Here is a 12,867-nt window from a genome sequence, read left to right as displayed (position 1 = left end):
CAAATAAGGAAAAAGGATTGATTGACCCAAAGTCGGAGTCGGATTCGGATGTCGGATTTTTTATGAGATCCGTCTCCGACCCTCCTCCGACTCGGAGTCTGACTTTTTAAACGGAGTTGGATTCATATTACTTTTTTATCGGAGTTGGCTCGAATTTTGTCCTTCGGATCAGAGCGGACTAGAGCCGGATCCAGACTGGGTTGCCATCCCTATACTTAACAACACCATGTACAATTATATTGAGGACAATAATGGATTACACATGCTTTGCTTCCAATGTGACATGTCGCACTCATATACGGTGGCTATGCTTCTATAGTAACTTCCAATGATATGATGTACCATCATCTTAATCTTCTGGTGATCATGATACATACTAAAATGTGTAATGGTCTTGTTTTGCTTTGCTCCATTATTTGTGCAAGATGTTTCCAAAAACATCATAAGACATAACATCCACTCGAGTTTGAGTCACTTGCATTGACATGAAACCTTTGCCATCATGATACAATATAATCTCCTCTAGATTCCATGGCTTTACATCTCCCCTTCATGCTTTTGAGCCTCCTCCACTAGTCAAAAATTGAAGTGGATTGTATATTGGCCAAAAAAGTAAAATTATTCATTAAAATTCTATTGTAATATTCAATTTTTTGGGCTGTTTCACTTGTAGTATAAAAAAAACTATCAGTTAGGAAATGATTAATTGACTTATACGATCGGAAGCAGTGCGAACTAAAGCGCATAACTTTCAATGCACGAACTATGGTAATGGGTGAGTGCACTGACACGATGCTCGTCGAAAGCCATGTATTTTTGTTGAAACCCTAGGATCTTCTTTGTTTTATTATCCTTTTTATTTTAGCCTAGTTTTCAATTCCCTCATTTGAGTTACTTCTCACATCATATGCAAAGAAGATTTTAGAGTTATGATAGAAACACTGGTGGCTTTTGACGAGCCTCATGTGATTACATGCACCATTATATTTTGTACGGTGAAAAGTATACACTTTATTTTCTGCTGCTCCGTGAATTCAAAGCATAGTTGGTGTCATTAATCCAATTTTTTCTTTAGCTAATGTCCGTCCTAAGGTATTTAAGAAATATATTATAATAGTAGTAAAGCAATTTGATCGATATAGAAAAGAAAAGTCGAGTTTCTTAGGGCTTAAACTTGACTAAATAAGATCAAACTTTGGAATTTGGATTATTGGGCTTGATTTGAGCTATGGTATATTATTAATAATTTTCAAGTCATGTGATATAAAATGAATAATAACTTTAAAATTTGAAAAATCTATTATCTAAACTAATCATGTACAACTATTATTCTAAAAACAAGTAATTAAAAATTGAAAATGTCTGATCCAATTTTCATATAGTTGTTTTTCGTTCTTCTTTATTTTCAAAAAAATTCAAATAAAAACGATTGTGAACATACCGTTATTTTAGATATTAGTCTAAATCACATGGAATTGAAGAGAAAACTTAAAGCAATATATATGTATACAAATATAATTATGAACTCATTTGATAAAGTAAATCCTAATTAATTATTTTTTGGATTAAAAAAGAAAATCCTTATATGCCTACAAATATAGAATTAACCCAATTTATCCTTAGTGATGATAACACGTTATAAAATTGAAACCAACAAAAAGCGAATGGCAATTCCTTTTTTTTTTTTTGGCCAAACACCTATAAATGCTATACCAAACACCGCAAATTAGATCATGGGGAAGGGAGTAGGATGAGCATCCTACACCTTCCCCTAAGCGATGTAGTTTCATTAGTTTTATGGGAGCCAAAAATTTGGCTGGCTTTTGGCAGTATTTTTGAAAGTGGGCTAGCTCCCCCATTTCAAGCTTTTGTACTTTGTTGCTTACATCACTCACTCTCTTTCTCTCTCATTTATTTTTCAAGAACCAAATCTCTCTCTCATTTATTTTGTTCTTCATCTATTTCTCCCTGATTTTCATTCATTTCCATCATAAATTCCCAAAAGTTGACATTTGGTTTTATTTTCTGTTTTGCATTTTTAAAACTTTGCATATTTTATGTACTTAATTTGTAAAATGGAGGATATAAGTGGAAATGATGGAATTTCAATTAATAATGTTATTCCTTCTAATGCAATGAGAGATTTAGGTGATGGAGGAGAAAGAGAAGAAGATGAATTACCAAGAAATTCTGGTATTTATTTGTTGAAGCAATTTTTTTGATGTACAAATGCATATGGTTTGTTGTACAATAATATACAAATATAAATTTTGTATTTTTCAGTGATCAAAGTAATGACCATTAGTGTACATTGTGATTTATCCTTATTGCGTTGGTTGTGGTACCTTTTTTTGATTACTAGCTCCATCTACAGTTGCATGTACATGCACATACCTTGCAATGAATTGATACTCAAAGAGACTGCTAATGTACATTTAGTCATATGTTGAGTCTGAGACATCTGAGACCATCAGTTGCATCTACAGTTATTCCTTCTATAGAATATGTTGAGTCTGAGACATCTGAATTGATACTTAAAGAGACTGCTAATGACGAAGAAGCTTACAAATTATACATTGACTATGCCTTTAAATGTGAATTTGGTATTCGCAAGGCCAAAGTTTGTCGGAAATATGATACAAAGACCATTATACAACAATTTTTAGTTATGCATGCATGTTAGTGAAGCTAATGTACATTTAGTCATACACATTGAACACTAACGCAATTATAATGTACATAGAACAAGGTCAGCTCTATAAAATAACTTGAACATCCAGTCATAACAACATTGTACATTCAGGCTTAGTAATTGAACAATCTTGGTAGAACATTTGTACATTGAGTCATATCCAGTGAACATTCAATCAAACAATAATGTATATATTTTGAGTTATAACCAGTGAACAATATCAGCTTCATAAAATACCTTGAACATTCAGTCATATCAACATTGTACATTCAAGCATTGAAATTGAACAATCTTGCTATAACATTGTACATTGAGTCATAACCACTGAATATTCAATAAAACAATATTGTACATTGAGTCTCCAGTGAACATATTGAATTTCATCACTTTGAATTGTGGCACCTGAAACACTATGAGGTATGGAACTGTAATTGTACATATTGAATTTCATGAGTGAACAAACATCAACACCACCAGTGTACAAAGAAACAAAGATTGATAATTACTCACTTGACATCAGCTTCAGGAATGGGGTTACTTTTAGCTGGGAGGCTGTCATTATACATTTTGATTTTGTTAATGAACAACCACGAAGCCAAGAATGTACAGAGACACATAATAGAATAAAAATATTCATTTGGCATCCTAGTTGCATGTAATGTTTCACTCTCACTTGTGGGACTATCAGTGTACATATATTGAATTTTAATGAACAACCATAGACTATCATTTGTACCTTTACCCCAGTAATGTACAATCAATTTCACTTAATGTACAACAATATAACTAATAAGAAGTAACCACAGTTTGTTTGCATGTTCATAAAAATAACAACATAGTTCATATGTTCAATGGAAGTCCATTATTGTACAACAGAAAGATTAACAATGTAAGTCATTTGTTCAAATCAAATTCCATCGTGCATCCCTATAAAATCGCCAATAACACACAATGAACAATAACAGACATCCAAAGTACAATCCTTGTGATATAGTGAATAATGTGTAAAGACAGATTTTCAAACTAGAGGCTCATATATTACCTTTTGTTGGATGTAGAGCATTTCTTCATATTTTTCCCCTTTGCTCTCAAAAGAGTGGCCAATGATATTTCTTCACTTTGTGTTCTCTGCAACCCCCCCCCCCCCCAAAACCCCCCCCCCCAAAAAAAAAAATTTAGTAGCTAGAGGACGAAATTTAAAAAACGAAATCATTAAACATAGAAGGAGGAGAAAATTACTCAATTGTTGGGATATTGAATGAAATTTGGGGTATTGAATGAGCTATTTGCAAAATTTAAGACTAATTTTTGGGATGGTGGAAGATAATTATAGTGGATTGAAAATATGGAGGTTATGGAGTTTTTGAATTTTTTGGAGAGAGAAAATGTAGAGGGAAGTGAAATGATAGAGGTTGAGTGTAGGAAATTGAGAAGTGGGATGGTGGTTTACCCACATTTAATGGTGAACAGTAACTGTCAAATCAATAACTTTTTGCATTTTCCATCTGTACACTAGAAGTAAGGGTCTGTTCTCCCCAGCTTATTTTCAGTTCAATTCAGTTCCGCTCCGCTCCAATCAGTTCAGTTCAGTTCAGCTCAGTTCAGTTCAGTTGAACTCCTCTTTTATAATCATTTTGTTAAATATTATTATTATGTTGGTATAATTTATTTTACTAATTACTCTTATTATTATTATTATTATTATTATTATTATTATTATTATTATTATTATTATTATTATTTAAATATATATCATTACTATTAAGTATAATTATTATTATTATTGTTTCTATATATTATTTTATTTATTATAGCTTTCCTCATTATTATTACTATTATTATTAGGAGGGACATGGTTTAGGTCAAAGCACAAATAAACCCACTTTTTTAGCCCATAAACCAATCAAATCGCGTCAAGACAGTTTATGATGTAATTTTCGCGGTCCAACCCAATCATTATTTTTATTACTGAATATTTTTATATTATTAAATCTAATTATTAAAATAGTAATATTAATTTAATTCTTAGATATTATTGTTATTATATATCATCATTAAGTATTAATATATTAATACAAATAATATAAATAATTATTATTAATTATCATTATTATCATTAATTATTATTATTATTATTATTATTATTATTATTAATTTGTGATTATTAATATTATTTATAACTATCATTTAAAATATCCAAAATACTATTATTATTATTCATTATTATTACTTATCATTATAATTATTATTTAATATTCATATTATTATTGTTTAAATTATTATTTATATATTTATTATATTCAATTTAATTCAATTTAATTTAATTCAGTTCAGTTCAGTTCAACTCCAATAAGTTTAGTTCAGTTCAGTTCAGCTGTTTTATGCCGAAGAGAACAGACCCTAAGTCAATGTTCATTGACTGTCAAATCAATTACTTTTTGCATGTTCATTGATGTGTTTTGTTCTTCTTACCTTACGTTTTGAAACTGGTGTAGGATGCTCATCCTACACCTCATTCCAACATCTACTTATTGATATATACCAAACACTTATCTACCTCCCTTTTCTTTTTCTTTGTCCCTTAGGTTGAAAACAAAAAGGAAATCAAATCATGGACATAAATATCCATATTAGGGACCATTTTCTTATAATAGAAGTTTTCATAAAATACCAACCACCGTCAATTGCAACTTTATAGAAGTAGGTATTTCCACATGAATTAAAGGCCCTACACATTCATTAGAAAAACATAGAGTATGTCACTATGTTGTATAGATTGGCACTTTTACCTGTCGGGGCTACTAATGTGCTCCAAGCGGTGATCATTCCCATTTATGTAAAGATCAACATTATTTTCCTAATTTATTTATTAAATTATTAGTATTAGTTTAATTAAAAAGGAAGGGTTTCTGCTAAATATAGATTAGTACCTCAAGTATTGGGAGAAGCTGAGGCACAAGCTCTTCTGTGCAGCACTCAGTACTGATTGATGACCAATCACAAACTTCCACTTGGCAGTTGATGTCTTAGTCATCCACATCCTATTATATAATCAACCATATAAAAAAACTTGTATGGACTCGTTACACACTAATTAGTATGCACTCAATAAATTTTATGTAGGTTTTACAACTTTTACTATTTTGTCTTTCTCTCTCCTCATATCTCTTTACCTTTTCAATTTATCTCTCATAAGTCATAACTGCTTCATTTTCTATCTCTTCAAGTTATTATTCTGTTTTTCAGTTTTTGTGATATAGTTGATTGTACAATTGAATCTGTTATAGAATATTAGAATTATATTGTCAGTTTCGATATAGTGTATTTGTGTGTGGCATAGTGTACTTCTGTGTGTTATAGTATGCTTATTTGCAATAGTATTCTATGTGATATAGTGTGTTTGTTTGTGAAATAGTATATTCCTTTCTGATATAGTGTATCGGTTTGTGATATAATGTGTTTATGAGTATTATAATTGATTGTACAATTGATCCTGTTATATAAGATTAGGATAATATTGTCAATTTCGATATAGTGTGTTTTTATGTGTTATAGTGTTTTTTTGCAAGAGCTATAATGTTTATTTGTGAAAGTGTTTCTATGTGTTATGGTGTATTTATTTGTGATATAGTGTATTTCTCTCTTATATAGTTTATATGTTTGTGATATGGTGGATTTATGTGTATTATAGTAGTATGTGCGTGTTCTGATTCATGTGCGTGAATCAGGTGCATACTAATTTTACTGTGAATCAGATCCATACAAATCGAATTGTCAACCATATATACAATAAACTCAAGATCTAGAGTTTTAACAGACTTTTAGTAGAAAATACATTTACTTAGTGAATTATCAATCACTAAAAATAGATAGTTGAAAAGATATAATCTTATTATTAACGTTGATTCCACTAAATGTTACAAATACTACTATCTATCAGTAGTGACTAGTGAGAGTTTTATCAATTGGATAGATCGAGTTTCTATCTACTTCTTCCGTCCTTAAATAGAGTGTTCATTTCTTTTGTACACAAATATTAAGAAAATTATGTCTAGGAGATTAGTTGCATTAAATCATAATTAAATTTAGAATTGATATACTTTTTATGAATTGTTTATTAAAGAGAGAGAATACCAAATAAGAAAATGAAAAATCTATTTTGGACAAACATAAATGAAAAAATGGGCACTCTATTTAGAAACAGATGGAGTATTATAAGTAGCTATTAAAAGGCAAGGGTAGTACATTTTGAGTGTAAGAATTAATTAATTTGATTTTGATATGTAAACATAAGAGACTTAGTAATAAGTATTAAAAATAGCGTTTATAACACCTAATATTTCTAGGAATTGGGATTGGCTCAGACAATGAGTTTTCTCATCTTCCCTAATAAATTCTACGGTTCAATTCTTATCCCAAGCAGGCAAGCATTTGCTTGGGATTTAAGGGGGATTAGGTGTTATTGAGTGTATTGTTATAATGGGACTTTGAATAGGTCCCTGTGTGAGGGCAAGTTAGAGGATTTTCTTCTTACCTATTAAAAAAGGGAAAAATTGTCATTAATAAGCCAACCTTTGGCCCGCACTAGTAGAGAAAGGTTGATTTGCATTGGATCCGGGACCCTTATTTGCTTCAGACTTGGGTCCGACGGCACAGGTCTCGACGCAGATGAACTTTAAATGATCTGCGTCGAATGTAGAAACGATGCAGATGTTGAGCTATTTGCGTCGCACGTTGTATATGATGCGACGCAGATGACTCTCCCCAGCCCAACACAAAGCTTCAGAGGGTAATGGGGTAATGTGCGTCGCACATGGCCTAGGGTGCGACGCAGATGAGTGATTTGCGTTGCACCTTGGGCTACGTGCGACGCAAATTGCAATTTTTTTTAAAAAAAACAATTTTTTTTGATAGAAAAAAAATTAATTTTATAAACTAGGAATGAGGCTGTTGCAAACTTGCATTAAAGATTTTGGATTCTTCACAAAAAAAAATCGTAGATTTATAATAATAAATTACAGAAAATAAAGAAAAAGAGCTAATTACTTAAAAAATGATACATAAATTACAGAAAATCAATTAAATAAAATTACAGAAAATAAAAAAGACAAAAATTACAAAAAAAAAAAATAGAGAAGATTACAAATTTACTGAAAATCATAAAAGAGAGAATTTCATGTAATCTTCAGGTGGCGGTACAAATCCAGATCTTCACCTCAAACGCAACTACAATCGAAATTTCACAGGAGAAAAGACTTCGAGAAGAAGCAAATCCAGATCTGAAAACGAGCAAAGGAATTTCAGAACTGAAAATTTGAAAAGAAATCCTAGATCTGAAAAATAAACCCCAGACTAGGATAAATGCCATAAAAATAAACAAAAAAATCAGATATAAAAAAATAAAATGGTATTAAAACAAATAATAAAACTCAATTCCATAGAACTTAGATCTGAATTGAAATCCATGAATCACATGTAAAACACGAAATGAAACGAATAAACGAAGAAAAATAAAGAAAAAGAAAGAATACCAAGGCTTATTATCGTCGACATGGACAATGAAGTGATCTTTGATGATAGTGATGCCTTCACAACGACCAATAGTTCGGCGCATTCTTTTTCGACACCGTCGGTGATTATCCTCTCTTTCTCGATTGAGTAAATCATGAAAGAAGCGGTTACCTGGCGCCATCGAAGAATGGCTCCCTTGATCTGTAACGACGCCCTTCTTGAATGTTTGTTATTTGATGTTTACTTCTAGAAATCAAACGAACGAACTTCGAGTTGCCTGAGATGATGAATTTCGACGAGTGAAAGAGAGAGAGAGAGAGAGTGGGAGAGAAAGGGAGAGAGGGAGACGCGGCCAACTGATGGGAGTTGAAGTTTTAGGTTAAGAGGGAGATGGGGCGTTGAAGTTTTAGGTTAGGAGGGAGAGGGTGAGATGGGGAAGCCCAACTGATGTACGTCGCATGGGCTTGAGGTCCGACACAAGTTAATAATTTGCAACGCACCTTAACGACGTGCGATGCAGATAGTTGTCGACGATGTGCATCGGATGGGCCTCGGGGTCTGACGCACATGAGCGACATGCGTCGCACTTCATCGGGATTCGATGCATATGGCTTGTATATGGTGCTTGTGAGTAGTTGTTTTGCGTCGCACTCTGGCTCCCATGCGACGCACTTGGGGGGACGCAAATCGTCCTTTTTCTACTAGTGTCGTCCGCTAAAAATAAGTCATCCCTTTGATTATTCCTGAATAAGTCTAACTTTGGTACCAATTTGTTTTTAGCAAGTCAAAACCGGTTACAACTTGTTGTTCACCTTTTTAACAGGTTAAAATGACACATCTCTTTCATTGGATGCTTTTAAATATTAGCTTTTATTAAAAAAAAAAAGTTTTCCCTCCTCCTTCCAATCCCCACCCTGACCTTCTTCTTGGTATTTTCAAGCACCCTGCTGCCAGCCCAACCTACCGGAAAATACTAACCCAGCCCCCAAAGCCACCCCTCCCCTCCTCGAAGCCACACCCTGCTTAGAAAAAACCACCCTTGCCCTACCCGAAACCATAACCCAGCCGAGAAAACCACTTTTACTTCCCCTCACAGCAACATACCCATATTACACCTTGAAATTTCAATTTTTTTTGTAATGCACTGTTTCTACATTAAATCCGATAGCTAAAACAACCCAAACAACAATCACCACAATTTCAATCAAACCCTTTGATCATAAAACTCATAAAACAAAGAAAAATCATCCTAAAGCATAAATCACACAAAGTTACCCTAATCATACTAAAATCAACAAGAATGAAAACCAACAAATACCAAATCAAATTGCAATATTATAACATGGTCTATAATCAAAATTGTAATCCAGAAAAAAAAAGTGCAAATAATAGTGTATTTGCCGGAATTATTAAGGCCGAGAACAAGAGACGAGTGAAAAAAAATCCCATTTTTAATCTGGGATTCAGAGCATTAGATTGGAATAGATCAAAATGATGTAAGATTTATGGAGTTGTAGAAAATAATTCCTTTTTGCAACTTATCATTCTATGAAAAAAGACGAAGTGGGCATTAGTCCATTAAAGATAAAAAAGGAGAAGAGGGTGGGGATGGGGTGGTTGCTGAAAGGAAGGAGAAGGTGGGTGGGGGTGGTTTCTGCATTGAAGAAGGAGAGGGGAAGGTGGAGATCTGGTGTGGTCTGCGGTGGTATTATGTTGAGCTGACCTACTGATAGAGTGATGGGGTGGCAGTAGGGTGGTTGGTTGGCTGGCGGGAGAGAAAAAAGGAGGTCTGGTTTGGATTGGGGGTTGGGGATTGAGATGGAGAATCAAGAAGACAACTTCTTTAGAACATAAAGTCAAAAAGAAGGGCAATCAAAAGGGGTATACAAGTTCAACAGGTAAGGGGTTAAGTTTGATATCAAGTTTGACTTATTCCACGATAATCAATGAGTTGGCTTATTATAAGCGGATTGCGCAAAGGTTGACTTATTCTTAATAATTTTTTCCTTAAAAAAATTGATAATAAAGGTTTTTTTAGAAAGAAATTTACCTTGAGAAGATTAGAAAGATTTTTTCGAGGAAGTACACCTCTCCAGTCGTAAGTATGGCCTTCTTCGATAGTATTTATCTTGAAAGGGAGTTGTATTCATGAAAGAGAAGTCCAATATCTGCTCGATCAAACAACAAATTAAAAAAAAAACTATTTTTTAATATCAATAACATAATTTCAAAGATAATTAAGTAAAATGAAAAAGCTGGATTTTACTAACCTGCATTTACAACGTAAGGGTCCTAAGTCAAGCCATCTTCTGACTCTTTTTCTAAGCACAGGGTTCAATTGTGCAAGAACATCTCCCCTGCAGTCATGATTACCAAGCACTACAAAACCATTAAAAAAAGGTTAGCATATGATAATTTATTAATTAAATTAATTATCCAATATATATCAAAACAGCTGTTTAGCTTCATAAATATTAATTTCGATCTTATTACTTTCTTTACATTTTAGATAATTTAAATAAAAATATTACTCTAATACACCTAAAATAATCCTTCATCTATCGTCCATCGTCCCATATGTAGGCTCGTATTCTATGTATTGTATCTCATGTTTAAATAACTGGAATTTTAGCAAGATAAAATACATCGTCTTGAAAGTATATATTTAATTTTTGAAATTAGTTGTAGACTTGTAGTAAGAGGAGGAGTGATAAAACGAGTGATAAAACGCTCATCATGAGCGGTTATCACTGCACACTTAAGGGTAAATGTGTAATTTAACAATTACAAAAAGGGTAAAGTGGTAATTTAACAATTAAATAAAATCAATATAATATTAGGAAATTTAACAATTACACAAACATGGGTTGAGTTAACAAAAACATGTCAAACACACAAACAAGGGTTGATTTAACAATAACGAGGGTTTCAAATACACAAACATGGGTTTGTATCAATAATTAAATGTACTTTTGGGGGGAAAAGCTGAATGGGGCACACAAATCAATGCAACTTTTTTGTTATTATGACAGAGATCACAAGTTTACTTTTTCACAAATATGAGTTGAGTTGACAAAAACATGGTTTCAAACATACAGACATGGTTTGGTTTAACAATAACAAGGGTTTCAAATACACAAACATGGATCTATTTTTTTTTTCTGACAAAGGTGTCACATCAACCTGTTTTTTATAATATATGATTGTGAGTGGGCGTGATAACCGTTCATGATGACTGTTTTATCACTACTCGTAGTAAGAGATGAGAAAAAGAAAGAAGGGGAAAAAAAGTATCATTGTACCAAACACCTCTACAAGCTAGGGGCGGTGTAGATGTCAATAAATGACTCTCTAAAGATATCATTATCGCAGGTCTTGTAAGGAGTCTTTCATAGAGTCTTGCAAGGAGTCTTTACAAGAATCAACGTTATTGTTGGAACAAAAAGCAACAAGTCTTGGGGTGGGTTTTGTTTTATAAGGCTCAACTCAAGACTATTGTCATGCAATTAATAGATTAATGTCCACTAAAAACATGCCACTTATCTTCTTTTTATTTTTAAATTGCGCTTTACCAAAGTTTTGATTTTATTTTTAGTGGATCCAAATTAAATTTTTGATTTTATTTGGTGTTCTTAAATTTTATAATATTAATATCAGTTTAAAATCTTTAATAACTAATTAATTAATTGTTTACATTTAACTAATTATTTATTGGTAGTCATTCAAATTTATTAAATTTTCATAATATAATGTTATTGGAAAAAAATAAAATGCATAAAATAAAGTTAAAGTAATATGGAGTGAGTCTAGAGAGAATTTGAGGGCTAAAGTATAAAATTGGGATGAGTCTTAAGTCAGTCTGTAGAATTAAAAAGTAGTGAAAAGTTGATGTGGCACAGTCTAAAATTTGGAGTTGCGTTTGAGGGATAAACTCACCCTAAATGCAGGATCATGAACCCCGGTGGGGCCATTATCATAGAAATTATCTCCTGTTGATATGCATGATTGAATCCACATCCAGTTTCTCACCTACTAATCCCACAACAGATTTTAACATTTTTCTTTAATTGATATGTATTCCATGATGGATTGGTAATAATTAGAACAGTAGTGCAGTTTCATTATTGGGCTCCAATTATATATTTTTTATAAAGGTAAGAAAAAAAGAAGGTTAGGAGACCCTCCGCACCAGGGGAGTTCCAACCTTATCGTTTACAAGGATCGAATGAAAAGGTGAATGAGTACAATTTTCAATACAAAAACTAGAATCTAAGAGGTGGCCTACATTGACAATCCAATTTGCTGCTTTGCTTGCTTTGTAGTAGACATATCGAATAGTCCAAGAAGAAAAGGAGCGGAGAGAAGTCTGGATATCTTGAATGATGTGGGCGATCTGCCAACGGGGCCGGGGGACCAGATGCCTTTGATGGAGTTGACAACCATGAGGTTATCTCCTTTGATGTGGAGATGAGTAATAGTATTTTGAATAACTAGCCTGACTCCATGCTGAAGGGTTGTAGCTTTTGCCACCGAGACTGAAGATATAGCAATGTTTAAGGCTGCAGCTTTGACTAGGTTGGCGTCGGAATCTCTGATGATAAAATATGTTGTTGCTGAAGAATCACGAATGGAACCGTCAAAGTTGAGTTTGAAAAATGGAGATG

General features: G+C 32.7%; 1 pseudogene; it reads right to left on the bottom strand.

Annotated features, from left to right (window-relative positions):
• Positions 1 to 381: 381 nt before the first annotated feature.
• On the bottom strand, positions 382 to 12,260 carry LOC130591278 (purple acid phosphatase 7-like; annotated as a pseudogene).
• Between the last annotated feature and the right edge of the window lie 607 nt (positions 12,261 to 12,867).

Source organism: Beta vulgaris, chromosome 4, assembly GCF_026745355.1.
Source record: "Beta vulgaris subsp. vulgaris cultivar EL10 chromosome 4, EL10.2, whole genome shotgun sequence".
In the NCBI taxonomy this organism is placed as follows: Eukaryota; Viridiplantae; Streptophyta; class Magnoliopsida; order Caryophyllales; family Amaranthaceae; genus Beta; species Beta vulgaris.
This window is presented reverse-complemented; position numbering and strand designations above follow the sequence as displayed.